Consider the following 24,211-nt stretch of genomic DNA (forward strand, 5'->3'; position numbering starts at 1 on the left):
GCTAGTAATATGTTCATCAAATGCAATAATGCATGTGAGCGTACTCTGTAAGGTAGAATATATTATAAACTTGCAAGAATTAATTATATTCTGGTGGCATCCAGGCTATGAGAAATGAACAGCTCCTTTGGAAAGTCCTTACAAATCTCTGGGATTTTTTAAAGTTTCTGTGACTTTGAATCTAAAATCAATGTCAACATTATCCTCCAGTGCAGAACTAAAGCCATCCCTTTGAACAGTGGGGTCCTGGGGAGGTTGGAAGGTAGAAACAGGGTGAGAAAGCAGAACTGCTCCTTTAAGACTGAGCTCTGCCTTCCTGGCTGTGGAGGAAATGCTGAGTCCATCTGTAGTCAGTTGGGGAAAGAAAGCAAGAGATGGGGGCACTACAGAGGAACTGCCAAGAATTCATGAGGCTTTGCAAAGTTCATCTGTTCGATGGTGTCAGAAATGGTAGAGAGCTGAGCCTCAGCTATAGAGAGGGCAATCACTGGGGGGTTGTCACTGGCAGGCCCACGTGATGCCCTTTGAGGATGGTTCTGAATTTATTACTTCCCTTAATGGTCCAACAGAGCCAACTGCTCAATGCCCTAAGCTCTAACAAGCTCCCAGCCACTCTGCCCATTTCTCCTCTGGAGAGAGCTGCATCTCAAAGCTCCCTGTGCAACCAACAGGGGGAGAGGAGAGAGGCAAGGTTCCTCCACGTGGCAACAGTACTTGCCTGTCTGCACTTTGGCTCCCCACCAGCCCTATCAGCATGCAAATAACTCCCTTTGTTCCTGCCAAACTTCTTTATTGAAAAATCGAAACATCTTGTCTTTATTTTAAATTTTAAACAGGCAAATTAATTTTATTACTTAAACCACTCTGGGGGAAGAAAGAGCTCTTTACCTTAGATCCCATGACATCATCTCATCTCTCACCTTTTAAAAGCCCCAGGTTTGGAATTGAGCCTCTTGGCCACCTCTGCATTGGGTGGCAGCAGCTTTAAAAAGAGAGAGAGAGAGAAGGGCAGGGAGTTGGGTGGAGGGAAGCCATAAAGTGGACTGACGTTTGGAAGTGCAGTGACATGGCTACAAAGAATGGACGGGAGAGCCTGAGCCAGAACAGCTGCTCCAGTCTGAAGAGGCTGAGCTCTGGAGGCAGCCAGCTCCCAACACATCACATGATACAACAGACGCCAGTTGTGGCGAAAGCATTAGTGGTTATTAAAATGGGGATAAAGTTTGAAATTGTGTTGGGGGCCAAGGTGCTTAGGAATGACCATACTTCTCTTCCATTGAAGCACTAGAGAGATTGACAGCATCTAATCTAGGAAGGAATTAGTGAGTTTCTTTCATTGACTCTGCAAATGATCTGTTCTACCATTATTATTCAGGAGCTTTAAATTCTTGTAAAGTTCAGTTAGTGTGCTTCTCTCCCACAAATCCACTACCACAATGGTTGAGATTACTGTTTTTTGTTGCTGTACTCCTACAGTCTTCTGATTGTCCTGCTGACTCAGGTTGAGTTCCCCAGGAAATAAAGTTTGAGATGGGGATTTGCATGCAGGAGAATTATTGAGGAATGCTCTGGGGGGTCACCCCTGAGAGGGTAGCAGGATAGGACAGAAGAAGTTCCTCTGTGATATGGTTGCAGCATGGTGTCAGCTGATGTCTTAGGGAGCTCTAGAGGTAGCCCTTCAGAGCCACAAGAAATGGAAGTTTTTGTAGTGGCATTGATCAGACATGTGATTCCAGCTATTCACAGGGAGGAACATAGTCTCCTATGGCAGCTTCCTTCAGTAAAGAGCTACTCCCAGAGAGGGTCTTACCTGTGAGTTTATCAACAGCCAATACTCCTGTAGCTGGGGGAATTTGCCTCAGTATGAAGGGGGTACCTGCAAAGTGCACAACAGCATCCACTACATTGATCTCTGTCTACTCCTATGCCCCATCCTGTCCTCTATTTTCTACTCCAAATTATCTTTGCAAAATACAATCGAATATGCCGTCACTTTGATAATAAATTTACTAGTGGCTTATTGCATCAAGGCAAAGTCCCAAATTCTTATAGGGCCTACAAAGACCTGAATCAGCAGGGCTCTGCTTAGATTTCCAGCCTTGTCCATCTCTTGAAGTCTCTCATGCTTCAGGCACAGCAAACACTGTGCACCTTGTTCTTATTCTTAGCAATGTTCTCCTCCTTTCTGTCTTGATGGTAAACTTTGCTTCTAATTAGCTGTCCATCATTTCACCCGCTTCCTAGTTTTAGGAACTCCCATTGTGTGGGTCAGCTTGTACATCTGGGTGTTCCTCACCCCGACTTCGAATCTGCAGTTGGTGACAGACAGACAAAAGGACAGCCGGGTCTAATTACTGGCCTCAGTGGCAGCATCATTGAGCAGGAGTAGCTGCAGGTCTAGAAGAGTCTCCGATGCCAATTTCTCTTGGTTCCTCATGTTTTCTGAGCTTATTCCTTTAGGCTTCCCGTCAGTTTGGTGTTTCCTGACATCCTTCTGATACATTCCTATTCTAATATCCTTTTGCTTCATTACTGATACTTTTGATATCCTCTCATGAGTTACTTCCTGAGGGAAGCTTCAGTGGCATCCCTACCCAGTGCAGGTCAGTTTCCCTCATAGCACAAGTTCTCTTCATTCAGAACACTTACATATCTGTTATCAGACATTAACAAAAGTGATTACTTGATTAATATCTGTCTTCCTGATATAGAATTTGAACTTTCTGAGAACAAGTCTATGTCTATTTTTGTTCACAATTTTTTTCAGCTCTAACACAGGGTTTAAAGCTCGATATTAAAGCCTACATTTTGGAAAAATAAATGACTAGTGAAGCCAGTGTCTGGAATTGGATATCTATAACTGTTTAAAAAGTGAGATAGATATGAATATTGAGGAAGAAAGGCACAAAGTATTCTCTTGAAGGGCTGAGAAAACACAACAATTTCTGTTATGCCCACTCTTTTCACATTTGTCAATAATTTCCCCAGTTTCTTTTCTTTTCTCTCCCCCATAATAAGTTGTCTTAATGGCATAATTTATTGGCTGTCTTACATTCTAATCCTTATCATACTTCAGGAAGGCTGAAAATTGCAGCGTCATATGTTTGGGGATCTGGGTTTTTCCATTGTTTAGATACAAGTTTGCTTTTCTTTCCTTCTCACCTTACTTGAACCTTTTTAAGAATTCCTGATGAAATCAATAGGCATGCTGTGTGTGCAGCCAGATTCCTTTACAGAGTCTTTATTAGGTTGCTCCAGAGAATTACGGTGGCAAAGATACCCTTTCAGACTAGAGAGCATCAAATAAAGAGAGGCTCCCAATTGTTCCCTTTCTGGGTCTCTACCAAGTCTCACATTGCCAACTTGTGTGCCCAAATTAATGTCCTTTCCATTTGATCCTTGCCAGGAGGTTTGGTTTGGGGCTGGCCTTGGGAGCTCATGGGGCAGAAATGGATGAATGCAGTACTGATAGCTGTCCAGGACCACACAGCCACCAGCATATTTGTGGGGAGGATGCAGGGGGTTGAGTTTCACAATCTGGGGGCCCCTTCAAGACAGCATGGCCTGGCCTTAGCCCACATCAGAGCACATGGGATTCTAATGTGTTTTCTCTGTACAAGGTTCTGTTATATCTGGTCCATGGGTTCCAAGCCAAATTGGAAAAAGAAACTACTACCTTCCTCTGTCAACCTCTCACCTCTTCCCAAGACTGAGAAATTAATATGCAGAACTAATTTTTATAATAGTGTCAATGAGCAGGGTGATTACCTGTAGGGAAAGGAAGGTATTATTTAAGAAGAAAGCTCTTTTTTTCAGACACTACTGGTCAAAGAGAAGAATAACAAAGGGAGTGTCCAGTGGGCTCCAGAGCTATGCTGGGCAGGTACACATGTTAAGTCTTTATAGCCTCACGCTGCCTCTGACAAATAGGTAGAATTATCCCTGCATTGCAGATAGAATATTGAGGTTCAGAGGGGTAGATGGGTAGCCCACAATCTCACAACACTGAAGTGACAGAGCAATGGTTAAAACTGAGGATTGACTAATTCAAAGTCTGAGCTTTTCCCATCCTCAGAACTGTCATGCAGTTGGGCACAGTGGGGCAGAGAAGCCCTGTGCCAGGTAAGGCCTCCTTCCGGTGGCCACTGCTGCTTACACACCGCACTAGTCCCTCTTATCTAGAGATGTTGCTTGGCATTGATTTGCTGGCATGCCTTAAGCTGTTTATATTTAGATTTTGGGGGGGTATCCTGTTTTTGATTGGCATGATATCTAAATCAGGCAGAATGATGTTGTAAAAATTGAAGGAGTGTTGCTTAAAAGTTACAAAATCTAGGATTCAGAGCCCAGCTCTGCTGTTCACTAGTTGTCTGACTATGGTCAAGTTACTGTATTTCTCTAAGCTGCATCCTTAAAATAAAAGTCCCCATGCCTGTGTGGCAGGATTGACTTTGTAATAACCAAAGGCATGCTTCTTTATTTTCTTTAAATCAATTTAAATCTGACTCTGAGTTCCCTTTTGCCTGGCTTCTGGAACATGTGTTCTCAGACAGCATAGGGATTCCCACTGTGAGGACTGTGGAAGACTTATGTGCAGGTGATGTATGTGGTTTGTGCAAAATCAGGGGCGGTGGGATTGAAAGGTTAACAATCTCTATACCAGCCACTTAGTCATTCAACAACCAGTATGTTCTATTCTGTGACAAATGTCAGGGAGAGAGTAGAAAACAGACTCAGTCACCATAGTAAGGATGAAAGACAAATAATGTTACAATAAAGTGTGGTGAATTATTATAGGAGAAGAACATGGGGTACCTAACCTAGTCTGTCCACTAAGCCTTGCACAGAGGCAATACAGGAGAGTGGCATGAGATGGGGCTGAGGAGTTGGGAGGGGCCAGATACTTAAATATTAAGGCTCAAAACTATTGAGGTTTAGAAGGGTAGGTGATAGCTGTCAGTCACAACAGTAAAGTGACTAAAATTGAAAACCAACTTATTCAGTTATCTGGCTCGGGCTTGTTATCACGGCTCACAAAGTCTTCCCTCAGGATTATACGATAGCCTTGTCTAAAAGGAAAGTTGGTAAAGTAGGAGAAATGCATCAGTGGAGGTTTATCAGTATGATTTTTATATGTATTTGTCTATTTCTTGAGTTTCCTTCAACACTCACTATGTGTCAGACATGTTACTGCCGGCATCATCTCATTTGGACACCAGTCTTCTAATGAAATGCGCACTGTTATGACGCCCAGTTTAAAGAGCAGAAAATTAAGGCTTAGTAAGGTCAAGTAATTTGCTCAACATTACACAGCTTGTATATCATACAACCATGATTTAAATCTAGACATTCTTATTCCAGAACCCTCATTTTTGTCCTTGATTTTCCAGCTAGTTAACTGGATAAGTTGCCTCTTAGCAAAGAGCAGTAATTTGAGGTCATACACATAGTGTTAATGTGTTTTGATGGTGAGAAGAAGCTAGTTTTGGAAGGCTATATTAGACGGAGAAAAGTGGGTGCTTCCCAAAGCAGCAGCTCTGGTATTTGTGTGTGTGTGTGTGTGTGTGTGTGTGTGTGTGTGTGTGTTTGTGTGTGTGTGTGCATGCGTGCAGCAGGGTGAGGTGGGTAATGTCGTAGATTGAGATCCTCTACTAGAATTTTGCTAACTGTATTCTGCAGAGTTCTAGTCTGACATATGTGAAGAGATGTTGTTTTAAAACAGGTATTCTTTAGTTAAATTTGTTGAGGAAACATTGGGAAACAAAAGTAAATTTCTTTGCTGAAGGAGTACTCAGGCCCTCTAAATGCCATGTAAAATATGACTTCAAGAGGGGATTAGTATTTTTCAGAGGTAATTGATACCAGTATCTGTTATCACTTTTTTCCTTGAACATCTATTAAGTAACACCATGTATGCAATAAGTTAGGGAATGCAGTTCTAAACAATCTTGATGATTTTGCATTGGTAAAATTGATTATGGTAATTAGTATAATTCTATGTGTAGCTTTTGATAAATAGCCCCTGGAAGGTTGCTTTCTTTGAGATACGGGGATTATTTTTTATTGACTTGCTTGCTTTAATAAGAAAGAATCTTTATTATTGTTTTAGGATAATCTGAACCTAAGGGAAAAAACCCTTGCCTCTCCAGATATATTTGAACATCTGTGGATTATCTTGAGATTTAATAAAACTTACAATATTCTTTTACAATGTATTTGTAGAGGGGGATGAATCTGGCAGAGGAGGGTTCCAAATTAGACTTTAAATCCAGGGGCTGGAACCTGTTTTTTTCAGAACGTAAAGTCCTTTATGTCAAAAAGATTTATCTGTGTTGCAAAGATGAACAGAATGAGAGGAGTGAAAATCTGGCTTTTGGAATTAGCAACAGTAGAGAATAGAAATGCAAACAGAATGAGAAAAGGATAATTTACTGAATTGTAATTTCCTTTTAAAATCTGTTTGGAGGGGCCTTTGCTTTTATCACAATGTTCATCCATTTAGCGTTCCTTTTTTAGCAGTGAGTATTGATTTGAGAAAATAATGGCTCCTGCTGGAAGATAAGAATTTTATTTAAAAAAATTACATCTCCTAGTTTATGTATCTTTTAAAAAATCTAGAGGCAGAAATTGCTAACTTGATTTTGTTGGTTTTCATTGGGAGTTCTTTTTCAAATTCTTGGACTGTTTCCACTGATAGAAACAATTTCAAAGCTATGGTTTGGCAGAGAGATGACTGGTTTTTTTTTTTGGTCCTCAATAATTTTTTCTTTAATAGTCACCAATTGTAAAACAAAAACTTTTTCCAGAAGATAAAAACTTGCTAAGGTTTTAGTATTTAGTTCTTCTAAACTCATTCTTATGAATAATACCAAATGGAACTAATCTCCATATAAATTCTACATGTATCAGAAGAAGAACCTTCAGCAAAATAGAGCACAGTAAAGTTCATTCCACTCTGTGAGGTAGCACAACAAAGGTAGTCATAGACACTTCTTACCAATGACTCAGAGTGGCAGTAGTGGGAAGGAGGAAGTGAGGGACAGCTTTAAAAGACACACAATTTTGCCCTGGTTGGTGTAGCTCAGTGGATTGAACACAGGCCTGAGAACCAAAGGGCTGCCGGTTCGGTTCAATTCCCAGTGAGGTCACAAGCCTGGGTCGTGGGCATGGTCCCCAGTTGGGGGTGCATGAGAGGCGACCACACATTGATGTTCTCTTCCACTCTTTCTCCTTCCCTTCCCCCCCTAAAATAAATAAATAAAATCTTTAAAAAATAAGACACATGATTCTTATTAGTTATGTGTGAAGAGTACTATCCAGTTTATTTTGCTTCAACCCAACAGTAATCTTGTGCGTTTACAAACAGTTGTTGCCATAATCCCCATTTTCTAATGGGGAAACTGAAGTTCAGAGAGGTTAACTGATTTGTGCACAGATTGGAAAATAGAGCTAACTCTTAAACTAGGATTCTTCTGAGAACCAATAGGAGATATATGTGTATATGTGTGTGACTGTATATATGGTGAATGAGGGAGGGAGAAAGGTGGGGGGTGTGTTTGGAGAGAGAGAGAGAGAGAGAGGGAGAGAGAGAGGAGAGAGGGAGAGGTTGATTTAAGATTGATTTATTACATGGAACCGGCTCGTGTTATTATAAAGTCTGACAAATCCCAAGATCTGCTGTCAGTAAACTGGAGATCCAGAAGTGATGTATAGTTTCAGTCTGAGTCTGAAGACCTGAGAACCAGAGGAGCTGATGGCATAAATTTCCATCTGAAAGCTGGTAGGTTTAGGCTTGAGGCTATAGGAGAGCCAATGTTTCAGTCTGAGTCTAAGGACTGGAAAAGACCAATACCTCAGCTCAGTCAGGCATCAGAAGTTCCTTATTACTCAGACTTTTTGTTCTATCCTGGTCTTCATCTGATTAGATAAGGGAGGGCAGTCTGCTTTATTCAAACCTACCTCTTCAAATGTTAATCTCATCTAGAAACAAGCTCACAGACCCACCCAGAATAACCAAATATCTGGGCACTCTGTGACCCAATCAAGTTGACACCAAAACACTCTACCACACAGATCTTTTGAGTCTAAATTCCATGTTCTGCTTGTTCAGTTACAACATTTAGCCTCCTTTCCAGGTTCACTTTTGAGGCTGTCATTCACACTCTTGTTTATGTCTATTTCTGCAATAGTTTTACCTGTTGTCATTTATAATGTTTCTCTATGTAACTCTGTTGATCAAGCTGCCCTCTCATAATAGATATATTTATGTTAACACTCTAGAGCTAAATAAGGCTCAACTGAGAGATGATTTTTGCTCCCAAGGGGACACATGGCCATGGTAAAATTTTTTTGACTACCACAACTGTAGTGAGGGGATGGAGGGGCTAGTCTTCTGGCATCCATTAGTAGAGGCCAGAGATGCTATTAAATATCTTGCAATGCACAGAAAAGCCTCCACAACAAAGAATTAACCAGGCCCAAATGTCGGCTGAGTCAAGTTCAGAAAATGCTCTAGTGTAAGGGTTTTTAGGGTCCATGGTGGGTCTTGGGAGATCTGTAGATACCATGAAAATACATACAAATTTTAACACATATCCTTTGTGCTATTTTTTTTTCCCGGAGAGAGTCCATGGCTTTTATCAGATGATAACAGAGGTTCATGTTCTTTGTGATGGAAGATGGCAGAATGGAGAGTAGCATTAAACTTCTATTGTTCCTTTCTGCATTGCAGAGGCTGGATGGCTAAAAACTGTATTTCCCCAACTCACTTGGGGCCATAGTACTGAATATAAATTTACTTTTTCTAGGTATAATGGAAGCAGAAGTGAGGAAGGAACTGTATTCCTGGTGCCTTAGCTTTTTTTCTGCTCTCAAGTGTGTTTGTTGGTAGTTATGTTGAGTTTGTTTGCATTATCTTTTCAGCAACTAGGCAAGAAAAGTTCCATTAGTGGTGAGAGGCAGTGTAGTCACAGTGGTGGTAAGACAGTGGCTTTCTAATCTAAAAATCACCATTAATGAGAGAAGTCCATGGTTCTAGAAATAGCCTTTTCAGTTCCCATCTTTCTGATAAAGGCAGGGATAACAGCTCCTCTGATGGACCATTTTTTGAATATCTTTTCAGGAGTTATTTCTGGAAGCCCATCCTAGAACCTATTCCTTAATGCCATCTAAAATTTTGAAAGTACCTAATTTCCTGTACTAAGTACCATTTTATTTAAAATAGTGAGACAGGCCCTGGCTGGGGTGGCTCAGTGGGTTGAATGCCAGCCTATAAACCACAGGGTTGCCAGGTCAATTCCCAGTCAGGGCACATGCCTGGGTTGCAGGCTAGGGCCCCCTAGTTGGGGGCATGTGAGTGGCAACCGATCGATGTTTCTCTCTGTCTCTTTATCCCTCCCTTTCCCTCTCTCTAAAAATATGTAAGTAAAATCTTTAAAAAAATAAAATAAAATAGTGGGGCAAGTATCTGTTTCTTACAATTGAACCCTACAGATCCATCTCCAAAAAGTTTACAGTTACTGATTTATTGGAAAGCTATCCTCATAGGGCTATTGATTCTTTTTTTCACTGTACTCATTTACCTGGGTGGCAAGGTCTCCCTGATATCTCTATCACAGAACTGTTCAAAAATGTTCTATCTTGTGCATCAGTAAGCTTGTCATTGTGGAGAACAAGAAAAGCCCATAGTCCAGTGTAAAACAGACTTTGCTGGTGTAGAACTGTACTATTTATGCAAGAAATATGGAAAAATTAACAGTGGAAAGACCTGAGAGACCATGTAGCTTAGTTATTCTCAGCCAGAGTGGAAAACTGGGAAATGTTAGGTTGTCACAATGATTGGAGGGCACCACTGGCACTTAATGCTCAGAGGCCATGGATATTAACCATCTGGCCATGTGCAGGGCAGGTATCCATCATAAACAATTGCTCCTTTCCCACCAATGTTCACAACACTCTTGTTGGAAAACACCGGACAATCTCTTTGTTTTACCAAAGAAGCAAGTGGAGGACAGAACAATGAAATGATTTTCCTAAGTTCATGAGAACTCATAGTGCTGAGATTGAAGGCCAGACCCTTTACCTCCCCGGGGAGAGGTCTGCCCGCATTGCAACAGAGGAGGCTCGCTGATGTCACCTAGTGACCTAGGGAGTCAGGAGATAAGCTTGGGGTTGCAATTAAGAGCTGGAAACAGGTCTGTCAGGTATCTGATAGGCAGTCAGTTGCACCTAAATGGACATTGTGTTGTTTTATCCTGTTTTGTACATGGATAGAGTCAGTTCTGATTGTTCATTATTCATCCTAAACCAATTGTTAAAGTTTTTTATATTACCCCTGAGTTACAGAATATTGTTGAAGAAAAAAAGTACATGAAGGGACCCTGGCTTGCCATTTGACTTTGTTCTCCATGTGGTTATTCCATTTTACAATGTGTATTCCTCGTGCACGTAGGGAACTTTAAATTCTTCTTCCTTGTTATACTGAATTACTAAGCAGTAATCCACTGGTATCGTTTCCTTGTTATTCTCAGAAGAATACTTCACTTGCTATAGATTTTGTCCCTGCTGTGATGGTTTTCTTTTTGAGGTATTCTAGATTAACTTGAAAATTTTGCAGATATTTTTGAGACTCTCATATTGTCCCCAGGATTCCTGGTGTAGGACTGATTGTGCATGGATCAATGATTAGTTTTTACTTTGGAAAAGAATATTTATCAGCCAAATAGAAATCAGGTTTAATGAGTAGGTTCCCTTTTTCTAGTGTAGAATTCAGCCAAAATCAACTTTCTCTAAGAATCAAGTTCCTGAATCTTTTTGAATAATATTGTATGTTGGGAACCACTCTGCCTGGTTTCAGTTGTAACTGCCCCCCATGGATAAGGCTGAGTGAGCAACCTCCAGACTGTGAGCTGCTAAGGAGACAAAGCTTGTCTCTGGTAGCAACGCTGCTTCTGCTTCATCCCCTGCCCTCAACACTTGGTTGGTTGGTCAGAGATGGGTAAGACCCTCTGGGGGGGGGCGCAACCTAAGCCAGACATGATCACTTGGGAGGCCATCATGGAAAAATTAGGGGGGCTGCAACAAAGAGGGAGTGATGGACCCTTGCCCCCCAGCTATTCTGACATAGCCCAAGTCTCCATGTACTCTGGGAGAAGCACTTCCTGGCTCTAATCCGCTTAAGCCTGAAAACTTGTGATGGGGGAGGTAGTACAGCCCCTTGCTGGCTGGAGCGAGATCCCAGGTGATCAGTCATAAGAAAGAATTTCTAAAAGTCCTGTGAAGCCTGCTTTGCTAAGAGTGCTTTCATTCATATGATAAGGGTCCAAGCAGGAAATGAGTATGTCTCCCAAAGTTTCTGCAACCCCCTTACCTAACAGGCACTGACTCAGACTAAGCCCTCAGATTTCTCAGAAGTGTTATCTACTGTTTGATCCTTGCCTCCTGTATTCCTGTGTATTACAACCCAATAAAAGCTGTTGAGGAAGGAGCTCTTGGCCTTTCTTCTCTGAGAGACTGGCCACCTCTCCTCCCCAAGCAGATCATGTCTTGGTAGTGTTACTTTCATCCGTGGTGGATGGGGGGACTTGATGACAAAGTTGCCCCCAAAATTGTAAGCTTGCTGTTTACTGTATTGTAATTTTTTAAATGTGGGCATTGGACATGAGATAGATAATTAAGCTAGAAATTAGGACATACTAAGTTAAACTTGACTTTGCCCTTGAACCTATGAGTAATAATCACCCATATGTTCTAAAGAAGTGAACTGCTTTTTGGCAGGCTGATGTCTTACTGCCCTTCCACCTGAACAAAGTGGGCATTTATTCATTTGTTCATATCACTGACAAGCAGGTACTGCTAAGTGTAGGCATTTATCTAGGGTAGTTTGTCAAAGGCTAGGTGTTGGTTTGTTGCAGGGCACAGTAATTTCTTTATTAGTATTTTACAGTAGCCTGTGTTTCTATGTATGATTTTGTACAGATACCTGAAGGTGAAACTGACTGTGATCTAGAGCAGAGAGAAAACTGAAGTGATAAAGAAAACCAAATAGTCCTTTCCTTCAGAAAGCTTATGTTCTGGTATAATAATTGTACACTGAACAATAATAAATGGCCTTGTCAGAGGATTATAAGGATTAGTGAGAAAGAATACAAAGAGTTTAGTATAGTGCCTGACTCAGATGAGTACACAGTAATTGATAATGCTTATTACATTAATTATTGGGTGAGTTTTAGACAGATATCTCCTAATTGTCCATCCCAACTATAGGAGTGTTAGCCAGGCTTCCTCTGCTCCACACACTGTCAATTTTACCTCCAGGATCCTGTACAAAATGGGAAAGAGAATGAAAAAATTTAGGCCATTGTAAAATACAGGTAATACAATTACTATACCTCTAAACAGACTGGACACCTTGGCTGGGTGTCATGAGATAAATTAGCTACAATTTTTGTGTTTGTTTTTCCAGTCAGGAAATGGGAATCATAATGCAAGCTACTTTCTCCTCCTTCTGGACCTGGGAGAATTAATGGGGACTAGATCACAAGTTATTAAGCATGCAGAATGTAGGCTTTCTCGGTTGGTAACACACAATGATGATAAGCTGCTATCCCAACAATGATACCACAGAAGCAGAACAACAGATAAAATAATGCTAACTTCATGCTCCATTTGAAATTTGATAGGAGAGTGGGAAGTGTCCATGTACATCAAATGGAAAAAAGTGAAATTAGTAAAAAAAAGACTGAAGAAAGCCAAAGAATTATTATTTAGTAAGAATAATAATAGGGGTGCTTAAAGACATTTGAAGTGAAAAGTAGAATATAATGAAGGCAGTCGCGTGGAGCATGGTGTGATCATATCAACAGCGCTTTTGTCTGCAGTGGAGAGAGAAGGCATTGTTTGAGGAAAGGGAAAAGTCAGGTCTGGGGTCTGACTGGCAACACCCTGATGACTTTGGGAAATTGCACCGTTTCTCTGGGTCTCAGTTTTCTCATCAGTCTAATATTCATACTTGCCCTGGTCCTCAGAAATTATCTTGAAAACTCATGAGAACAAAAACAAAAGATAAAAAATATGGAAGGGCTTTGTTATGGGCTGAATTATGTTTCTGTTAATTTTTGTATTGAAGTTCTAACCTCCAGTGCCTCAGAGTATATTTGGAAGTGGGGCCTTTAAAGAGTTAAGTAGGATAAAATGAAGTCATTTGGGGGCCCTGATACAATATGTCTAGTGTCCTTATAAGAAGAAGAATTAGAACACAGAGGGAAGACTGCATAAGAACATAGGTAAAAGGTGGCCATCTGGAGGACAAGGAGAGAGACCTTAAAAGAAACCAACTCTGATAACACCTTGAGTTTGGACCAGAAGCCCTCAGAACTGTGAGAAAATAAATTTCTGTTACATCACTCAGTCTGTGGTACTTTGTATGGTAACCCTGGCAAATGAACACAGGCTTTGACAAGATAAAGGTACTATCTACCATTTTTGTAGTTTCCTATTAATATGAACTGAATATTTGTTTTCTACTCCCACCTAATTCATATGTCCAAGCCCTAGAGAGATGGTAATTTGGAGATAAAGCCTTAGGTTATGGGGGAGGAGCTCTGTGGTGGTATTAGTGTCCTTAAAAGAGAGAAAGGCAGCTAATCCTCTCTGCCTCCCTCTCTCTCTGTCTCTTGTCTCTCATTCCTTTCTCTTTCTCTCATGTGAGGAAGTGAAGAGAAGACAGCTATCTGTAAACCAGGAAGAGGACATTTGCTAAGACTCCAGCCATGCTGACCCTCTGATCTTGGACTTTCAGCCTCTGGAACTGTGCGAAATAAACATTGTTGCTTAAACCACCCAGTATTGTGTTACGGCAACCCAAACTGGCTAAGACACCCATGTACACTGAGCACATAGCAAGTGCTCAGTAACTTGAAAGGACCTCTAAGTGACACCTGTCAGCACTACCTGATATGCAAATATTACAGTCTGCTCCACTGTGGAGATGCTACTGAAGGAACACAATGAGACATTTAAGAGGTAGAATCTATTCTACTAAATAACTCAATGTAAAGGGGAGAAGTGTGTAACTGGGGTGACCAGCAGGATTACAGCTGAGCAGCTGAGCAAGTGATGGTTCCACTTGCAGAGATGGAAAACCCAGTGAGGGGTGGACAGATAACTGATTGGTTAAGCTTGATTTATACTGAACATAATACATGCTCATCTTCCTAGACCATCTTTTAATTCTGTAGTCATTTTATATATTTTTATTCATTTAAAAAAACAACCACCACTCAGTCTTGTAGGCCTGTTTCTCATGAGTGGTCTTAGATCTTACAAACAAATAGTCCCTGACTCAAGAATACTTCATAGGCCGTGCTCTTCCTTTCTGAGTTCATTGTACCAGAAACGACAAGTTGGGGAGAAACAAGCAGAAAAGAGAAACTAGTATATGGAAAGAGAATAGTTTACAAATACACTCACTCCCTTAAATTGAACACGTTTCATTTTCATTTTTAAGAAAGCACAAGACCACAGATTTCAAGGTTAATGTATTTGAATGTGAGTGGGTAGCTGGTGATTTTTACTAAAAATACATTTGGTGAGAGGAAGAAAGATGATCCATGCTTCTATCACTTTCTTTTTATTCACAGCCATTTTAGTTCCTTCATTGGAATGTTCCCACATAAATTGACAAAGACCTATCCAAATGATTGCTTGGGGGGATTAGCACTTTATGAGTCCTTGTTGCCTTTGTAGGAATGACAAAACCAGAGGCAAGTTCACCCAATTCTCCTGTTGGTTCACGAAAAGGAGATGGTCAGCAGCAGTGGCCGGGTTTGCAGGGTCCTCCTAGGAGAACTGGCTGACTCAGGGAGGGTGAGCTGCTTTGTTCAGCAAGGAACAATGTACTGCTTTCCTGTTCATTTGTTTCTAGAAGTCATATTGAGGCTTTAGTTGCCAATTAGCGATTACTACTTCATCAGGTCCTTCAGATGAAATATTTGTCAGCAGCAGCTGAGAAGAATCTGCCTGGATTTTCAAAGCTCTTTCCATTCCTTCTAAGCCCAGAGAGTGTGGAACAGGAGTTCATTAGCATGCAGAAGCCCAGGGAGAATGCCTTTTATTGCAGATAGCATTTTGATCACGGGGAACGATTAGTATGAGGTCTGTCTGGAAAAAGTCCAGCCATTGTTAATATAATGAAAATGGTTTGCATGACATCTATGTAACCAGGCAGCCAAGGAGAGGGACTGGAATGTGCATGCTTGAACAATGACAACTTCACTTTACTAGTCAGGATGGTGGGGCAGTAGATGCCACTGAGTGAGCATGTGTACTGTGTGGACATTGCATTCAAAATGACTGAGTGAGTAAAGCAATGGATCCGCATCCAGTTTTGTGCTAAGCTTGAACATTTCTCTGTAGAAACTGGATGATTCAGAAGGCTGCAGCTAGGGCAACTGTGGTTGGCAGCTTGATCATGACAACACGCCTGCACATACATCACATCTTGTGCAGAGTTGTTTTGGTGAGACATCAAACCACCCAGGTGACTCAGCCCCACTGCAGTTCAGATTTGGTGCCCTGAAACTTCTGGCTTTTTGCAAAAGTAAAATCACCTTTGAAAGGGAAGAGATTTCAGTACATTGATGGGATTTGGGAAAATACAACAGGGCAGCTGATAGCAATTTGTAGAATTGTACAAGGTCCCAAGGTGCCAACTTCAAAGGGGGCTGGGATGTCATTGTCCTATGTACGATGTTTCTTATGTCTTTTATGTTCTTTAATAAATGCCTACTTTTCATATTATGTGCCTGGATACTTCCTGGACAGGCCTCATATACAAAGGGGCTGTTCAAAAATGTTCCTCCAACATAAGCCCTGGTCTCCCCCAGCCTCCTGGCCTCTCCTTGCCCACAGCTGTTCTTGGATCATTGATTTCCCTGCTTGGTTCTGGCTGCTGTTTCAAAAGCACTGAGGTTGCTCTGTGTTTGGTTTTGTCTTGTTTTGCTTTGAGCTGACTGGAACTTTTGAAGCCCATCAGCCTTTCGGAAATTTGGTGGCCCCACTGTGAGATACAAGGAATGTACAGGAAGGAAACAGCAGGAATTTATGATGTCTTCTTTTGCCCATCCTTTTTGCTAAGCAAAAGGCATATCTTCTCTGATTTTTCTGGGGAGGGAATAGGAAAGGGTATAGAGAGGAAAAGGATGTAAAAGTACTCACAGCTCCCACCCCTGCCCCTTGTGTGTCCCTCCAACACACTCAGGCCCCTGGTAAACCTGTGAGAGAAAAGAGCCACTTCAAGGCTGAGGGGCAGAGGAAGCTTTCAAGGGAGGAGAGGAAGGTGTTTCCTAGGATCCAATTTTCTCTGTGTTGGAGCCATTAATAGTGTTAACGGAGTAAAGGCACCACCATGCACAGCTGTTTTATACTAAATACTTGCTGATCCACACAATTTGGACAGAGCTCCAACAGTTGGTCTGGGCCCATAAAGGACATTGGAGTGGATTGTTCTAATTGTGACTGGCACTGGAGTGTGGGATTTGGACCTCACCAGAAACAGCATTCGTCTGAGGAGAGATGGTAAATCGAATATTCCCTCCTCTTCCCTCCCCTTTATGGTTGACACTGGCTGGGCTGAATTGTTTAGAGACCATTTCATACTTCCTCTTCCTATCAGAGAGGTTGCAGTGTTACAACTCAATTTGTGGCAATATTTGGAAATGATCTGAATAAATAAAAGCAAACAAACACATACACATGCAGTCCTATAATTTCTAGCTAAAAAGCTAATCTATTGAAAATGTAATTCTAAATTCATAGTTCCCTACTACCACCCAGGGCAAACGTGAGGGTGCTAGATCATTACACATTTCTTGATACCATTAAAATTCTGCCTGATGCAGTCTGGAATAAATAAAGATATTAAAGATAACATCTTTACCACATCCCACTCCAGAGCTCACTGAGGGCTTAAAATGCTCCATTTCCATAAAAGTACTTTGTCTTCTAAAGTTGTGAAAACTTAATTACTTTCTGCAAGAGTCCTCGATTTTTCTTTTTTTTCATAAGCACCACAAACCAGAACTTGCTTCTCACCTCAGTGCTGCTTCAGCATGTCTGGAGAACCAGTGGGTCTTGGATGTAAGCCCTGAGAAATGGGAGACAGGCCCAAGGAGCCTGTACTTCCCCAGCTAGACTAGAAGCATTAGCCTCTTCACATAGCTCAGATCATCGAACAGTGTTGCCCCTGAATGAAACGCATGAGCCAGGATGGTAGTTAGGGTGGCTACAGAGTGCCTCTGTTTTCAGGCTTTGCATGTGAATAGTGTGGTTATAGGGTGGTAAGATTTCTTCTTTTTACACTTAAAAGTTACTTTTGAAAATGAACCCACTAATTTGTGATTTCAGCATTAAAAGTACTGATGTTTAAAAGGTATTATTCCAAGTGCAGTGTGTATATGCACATCCTTATTGTTTATGGAGATGTAGCCTCTTCACAAGCAGAATGCCAGACCTTCTGGGTTTCTGTTTAGAGGAGTAACGGTGATCTGAGTGCTGGAACATTGACCTGGAAATGAATCATTACTGTAATGTAATAATTAAATATTGATAGAAGGTGATATGGTTGATCAGCCCAATCTACATTCTGGGTTTTGTTTGTTTTTTGGTGGGGAGAAAGGAGAGGCATTTTATGTCCCCTCCTAACAACTGTTATATATATAAAATGTGGTGGCACTAACTTATATGTTGTTTCTGTTCTTGAACAATTTGCTCTTCTTACACAGAGTGGGGACTAGGGTAAGGTAAAAGAGGCACCTAGGGCACAGAATTTAGGGAGGTACTCACTCTTAGGGTCATGCAAGTCCTAGCCCTGCTCCTAATCATGAGGACCTGCCACTATCCACCAGCCTCATGAACATCTCTGTGGTCCTTGGACAGAGTCCAGTCTTTGTCTGCCATTGGTTCATTAGCATAGCCCTGATACTAGAAGTGAGATTTATGACACACCACTCAACAGCTCTGCTGGTCACCGTTCCTCTCTCTAGATCAGTGATCATCAACTTTTTTTTTAATCTTATGGCACACTTAAACTAATTACTAAAAATCTATGACACACCCAAAATTGTGTTATATTTTTCACTGATCTGACAAAAATAGATATAATTTTGATTGATACACAAAAAAAGGTAGTAAGTACTTATGGTTTTTGCTCCAAAGTGACTTTTTAAAAAATAAGATGCCTATATTTGTATGCAGGGATTTCTGGTACCAAGAATTAACCAGTCAGATGAAAACTTATCAAGTGATGTGAGCAATAAGATGCAACTCTATGATATGACCTATATACTTATAGTTCAAGATGGGGCATTCACACCAGACAGCAGTTGCTGTGTTGGCTATTGTCATTTTTTAAAATATGATAATCTAAGGGAGAAGAGGTCAGTGTCTCTGACTAAATAGTCAGATATTGCATGTTTTAACAATTCTTGTAGCACACAGGTTGAGAAATGCTGCTCTAGATACTAAAAGTTCTATAGTTGAATCTAGTTATTCTCAGAACAATACACAGTTGAACTCTTTTTACCTTAGCTGTTTTCATAATTATAGCTTATTGAGTTTTCTTTTAATGGCATTCCTTTAACTTTTATAGAAAAATAGTGTTTTTTTTTTAAATCCAAATCCAATTCATAAGCACAGCTAGTAAAAAAAATCTTGCTTAGGACATTTTCTCTAGAATATTCTGTGCTTCCAGAATCAATTCTCTTATTATTTAGTGCTAGGAAAAGTTATACCTCCCTAGAGGAATAGTTAAGATTCACCTTGTGATGGTTAATTTTATATGTCTACTTGACTGGGCCTTGGAGCTCCTGGATGTCTGGTTAAATATTATTTTGGGTGTGTCTGTGAACATGTTTTTGGATGAGATCACCATTTGAGTTGGTTGATAGTAAAGCAGGTTGCCCTTCCCAGTGTGGGTGGGCCTCATTTAATTTCTTGAAGGCTTGAGTAGAGCAAAAGGCCAAGAGAGAGGGAATTCACTCTCTGTCTGATGGTCTTTGAGGTGAGCTATTGGTCTTCTCTTGCCTTTGTACCCAGACAGAAACTTACACCATTGGTTGTCCTTGTTCTTAGGCTCTTGAACTGTAGATCTTGGGACTTCTCAGTCTCTATAATCATGTGATCTAATTTATAATAAATCTCTTTATTCCTATATGTAAACATTCTATTGGTTCTCTTTCTCTGGAGAAATCCTGAGTAGTACACACCTTTTTTGATAATTAATGTTATGTAGCTTTCTATATTCTCTACTTTGGTGGTCAGCATACTGAGATCTAAATTTAAAGGACATTTTTTAGTTTAATTATTTTTCAAGTACAGTTTTCTGTCTTTTACTCCCTTCCCAGCCCACCCACCCTGTGCTCCCCACCTCCCCCTCATTTCCATTCTTCTTAGCTATTGTCCATGTGTCCTTTATACTAGTTCCTCTAAATCCCTCCCCTTTTTCCCCTGAAATTCCCTCCCCTCTCTTTTCTGGTCCCTGTCCCCCTGTTCTCTATTTCAGTGTCTTTGTTTTTATTTTATTGCTTGCTTGTTTTGTTGTTTAGCTTCCTCTTCAAGGTAAGATCATTTGGTATTTGTCTTTCAACACCTGGCTTGTTTCACTCAGCATAATGCTTTCCAGTTCCATCCATATTGTTGCAAAGAGTAGTAGTTCCTTCTTTCTCTCTGCTGCATAGAATTCCATTGTGTAAATGTACCATAATTTTTGATCCATTCATTTACTGACGGGCACCTAGGTTGCTTCCAGCTCTTGGCTGTTGTAAATTGTGCTGCTATGACATTGGGGTGCATAGGTTCTTTTGGATTGGTGTTTTAGGGTTCTTAGGATATAATCCCAGCAGTGGAATTGCTGGGTCAAATCTTTAACTAATCTGTGTTAACCACGGTTTGTCTGTGTTAGTCTGTTTGAGCTGCTAACAAACATACCATAAACTGCATGGCATATTAACAGCAAATATTTATTCCTTCTGGAGGCTGGGAAGTCCAAGATGAAGGCACTGACACATTGAGTATCTGGTGAGAACCAGCTTCTCACAGAGCTTTTTTTGCCATAATCTCACAATGGCAGTAGGAATGAGAAAGCTCTCTGGGACCTCTTTTATAAGGGTATTAATCCCATTCCTTAGGGCCCTGCCCTCAAAACCTGATCAGCTCCCAAAGGCCCCATCTCCTAATTCCATCACTTTGAGGTTTGGGATTTTACCACATGAATATGGTAAATATTGTCATGGCAGTCTGTCCTTTTGTCTTATTTTTTCACCTTGGAATTGATTTTCAACTTTTGTTAATCTTTTCTAGTCACAATCATCTAGTTGTAGTTTATATTTTAAAATAAAAATACGTTGTAGTTATGAACACTTACCATGAGACAGGTATCATCTAAGCACTTATAGAAGATTATTCCATTTAATCCTTAACAACAGTTCTACCAATTTATTGCCTCTGCTTTACAGGTGAAGAAACTAAGGCATGAAGTAATGAAATAATTTCCCCACGGTCATATAACTAGCAATGATTGAGCCACAGTTTGAACTCTGACAGTCTTACTTGTAAGTTAGTATTTTTAACCAATATGCATGTGATCTTTGAATGTATCAATATAACCAATTTTATGTTTGTATAGACCATTTCAAATACTTTGAGGGGAGAGAGAGAGAGAGAGAGAGAGAGAGGGATGCAGGTATGTTTTATTTTTATTTTTGTCTGCCCTAAATTTATATTTAAACTACAAGGGCTGTTTAACTCCTTAGTATCTCTCTGCTGTATTTTTTAAATGAACTTTTAAATTTTGAACAAATTCAAGCTTATGTTAGAGTTGTAAGAAAAATGCAATGAAGACTTACTTTTCACTTAGAGTCATCAATTATTTAGATTTTTTCTTTTTAAAATATTTTGGTTATATTTGCTTTATCACTTTTTACATTGATTTCATTATTATTATTTTCTAAACTGTTTGAGAGTAAGTTATAGATATCTTAACCCTTCACCACTGAATGCATCCTGTATCTCTAAAGAACAAAGATGTCCTCTTACATTATATGATTATCAAGTTCAAGGAATTTGACCTGGATACAGGGCTATTCAAATTTTACTGCTGACCCCAATATCCTTTATAGTATTTGTCTCTTCTTTCTTCCTTTTTTTCATTCTTTCTTCTTTGCCTTTTTACCTCTTCCTTTCTTTTTGTCTTCCTTTAGCCTCTCACTCTTTTCTCCTGTCTATTCTCTCTATTTATGATTTAGTTTTGGATTATGTTTTGCATTTAGTTGCCATGATTTACTATGCACTTTCAACATAAAATATATTCAGACTTTCACTTTCTTTTCCATCTAAGCCAATTTTCCTCTACTTTGGAGTTCCAAGGCTCTTTCCCTATCCTTTCCTTGCCTCTGAGTGTTTTACAACTGTTTCACAAGAAAGCATGGGCTAAACTTCCAGGCTTCTCCTTCCTGGAGAAGGGTCTACCTTTCCTAACTGGTTTCTTAAAGCTGCTGCATTCTATAACTTGTATACATTTAGAAACCATCAGATTAACACTCATCAAAAAGTCAAAGTTAGATTTTTTCTTCTTTCTTTTTATTGAAAAGGTTTCTAAAGTCTATTATAAATGAAATTTGATTGCTAGTGCCCCAAAGCTGTGTAAGAGCAACAAAGCCAGAAGCAGAGGAGTGTAACTTGAAGACCAAGTATGCTTCTGAGTAGGAGTAGAAGTGCTTTAGAGTTTGAGGTTCTAAGAGTGAATATATGTCACACTTTGGAAGGAATCTTTTTTTTTTTTAAAGATTTTATTCATTTACCTTTAGAGGGGAAGGGAAGGAGAGAGGGAGAGAAATGTCAATGTATGGTTGCCTCTTGTGTGTCCCCCACTGGGAACTGGCCTGCAACCCAGGCATGTGCCCTGACTGGGAATCGAACCCTGACAGTCTGGTTCGCAGGCCCGCGCTCAATCCACTAAGCTACACCAGCCAGGGGAATCTTAATAAAAGAAATCACCAAATCAGCACATCTCTGAGTCAAACATAACTATATTTGAAACAACATTATCTTCTAATTTCAAAGCAGTTTAGACAAAAGAAAAAAATTATTCCCAAAGTGAAAAACAAGGCTGTTTCGGTGGTTTCCTAGAGTATGTGTCCCAGGGCTCCCTTAAAGCCTTGTTTACATCTAAACCCATCGAATTAGACATGGACATAAAGCAAGGATCTGGCCATCCCGTTTCCATCCACTCCTCTCTTGAGGAACCAGTATTTTCAGTTTATACAAGATTATTGTGATGCTTAAGATGGCATTTCCTGTTGTTTGACAATGTAATTTAAGTAGTTCATATTTGAAAAAAATTATCTTCATCACTCAGTTGAATATTTTAACACTCTAATTTTAAGTCTCTCTCTTTCGATTCCCAGTCTTCATGTCAAATACTTAATAATCTATAAATATTTAGAAAGTTCTAATGGAGAATTCTATTAAAAGCAAACGTATAAGAAAGTCTAGTTTATATGAGTAATCTCGCTTAATTTCTCTTCTTTGAAAGTTTGGATACATGAATATTTAACTTTTTAAAGTGATCTTTTATCCTCACCCATCATTTTGTTACGCTCCTTCACTCCACTACAAACTGATAGGGAGATGAAGGTACACATCTGTCACACTCTGGGTGGGTTAGCGGGCGGGAGGCATTGGATGAGCATACTGGTGGGATAACAGGAGGAGTGAAGAAGGTTTTCTGTCAAAAGAATGTTGTTTAGGGAATTTCAAACAATGGTTGATATAATACTTATACTCAATCCAGTTGACTGCTCCCGAGTTTTTAATATTTGTCTGTCAGTTAGGGTTAGAGGGCGTATTTGTGTCTATGTGTTTGGGAGATGATCTGGACACTGGAAGGCACTTGTTTCTGCATGGCCTCTGTCACCGACAGGCTTTGTGGCCCAAAACTGAAAGGTTCACCTCTCTGAAACTGAATTCTCATTTTCAAAGTTATGGACTAGATGATCTCTCAATTTCTTTACAGCAGTAACACACATCCCATGAGATCTGAGAACATCAGATGGGAGCAAGGGACTGTCATTGACATCTCTTGATTGACATTTATACATGCTCAAGCAATACCTTTGCATTTACTGTTGATTTATCATTGTTTTCCAATGTTTTGCCAGTACTCTCCTGGATGTGAATTCATGTAAGTTTCTTCAATGATAGGTATTTAAAAAATAGTAGAGCATTTTGCAGATATATAGAATTAATATTAAATGTTTTAATTAAAATTTTAAATTAAAAAGTAATTTAAGGGGATGCTTTTGTTTAAAATAGTTTTCCTGCAAAACTATACTTTTTAAAAATTAGGTCTAAATTTATTTACCTTCTAAATAAAAGGCTCGTAAGGCTTTGCCATCCAAGTCTGGGATGGCAAAGAGGCCTTATCTGAAACTGTGACTCTAAGGCTCAGTAGGAAAGAATGCTTGGTGTGGTTAATAATCAGTATATACCATGGGTAAGAGAAGCACTCAGTGCCACCCATTTCTTGAACTAGGACCAGACCATCATTAAAGTTCCTTCATAAACATAGTCCTCCTCCAGTGTTCACTGTCTATTGAATGTTGGAGGAATTATACTATCCAATAACAAACTATACTATAAGGCCATAGTAATCAAAATATTATGGCACTGGCATAAAAACAGACATATAAATCAATGGAACCTAATAGGGAGTCCAGAAATAAAAAACATGCTTTTATAGTAAATTAATATTTGACAAATAAGGTAAGAATATACGATGGACTAAAGACAGTCTACTTAATAAATAGTGGACAGATATGTGCAAAAAATAAAACTAGATCACCTTCGCACACCATACGCAAGAATAAACTGAAAAAGGATTTTAAAATTTAAATCTAAGATTCAAAACTATAAAAATCCAAGAAGAAAACATAGGCAATAAGATCTTGGACATTTTTCATTTCAGTATTTTTTCTGATACATCTCATTAGCCAAGAGAAACAAAAATAAATAGGACTATATTAAACTAAAAGTTTTTGCACAATGAGGGAAACTATCAAAATAAAAAGAAAAGAAAAGACAACCTACTCCTTGGGAAAACACATTCACCAATGATATATCTGATAAGAGGCTAATATCCAAAATTTATAAAGAACTC

Source organism: Artibeus jamaicensis, unplaced genomic scaffold, assembly GCF_021234435.1.
Source record: "Artibeus jamaicensis isolate MK-2021 breed Jamaican fruit bat unplaced genomic scaffold, CSHL_Jam_final scaffold_1964, whole genome shotgun sequence".
Classification (NCBI taxonomy): domain Eukaryota; kingdom Metazoa; phylum Chordata; class Mammalia; order Chiroptera; family Phyllostomidae; genus Artibeus; species Artibeus jamaicensis.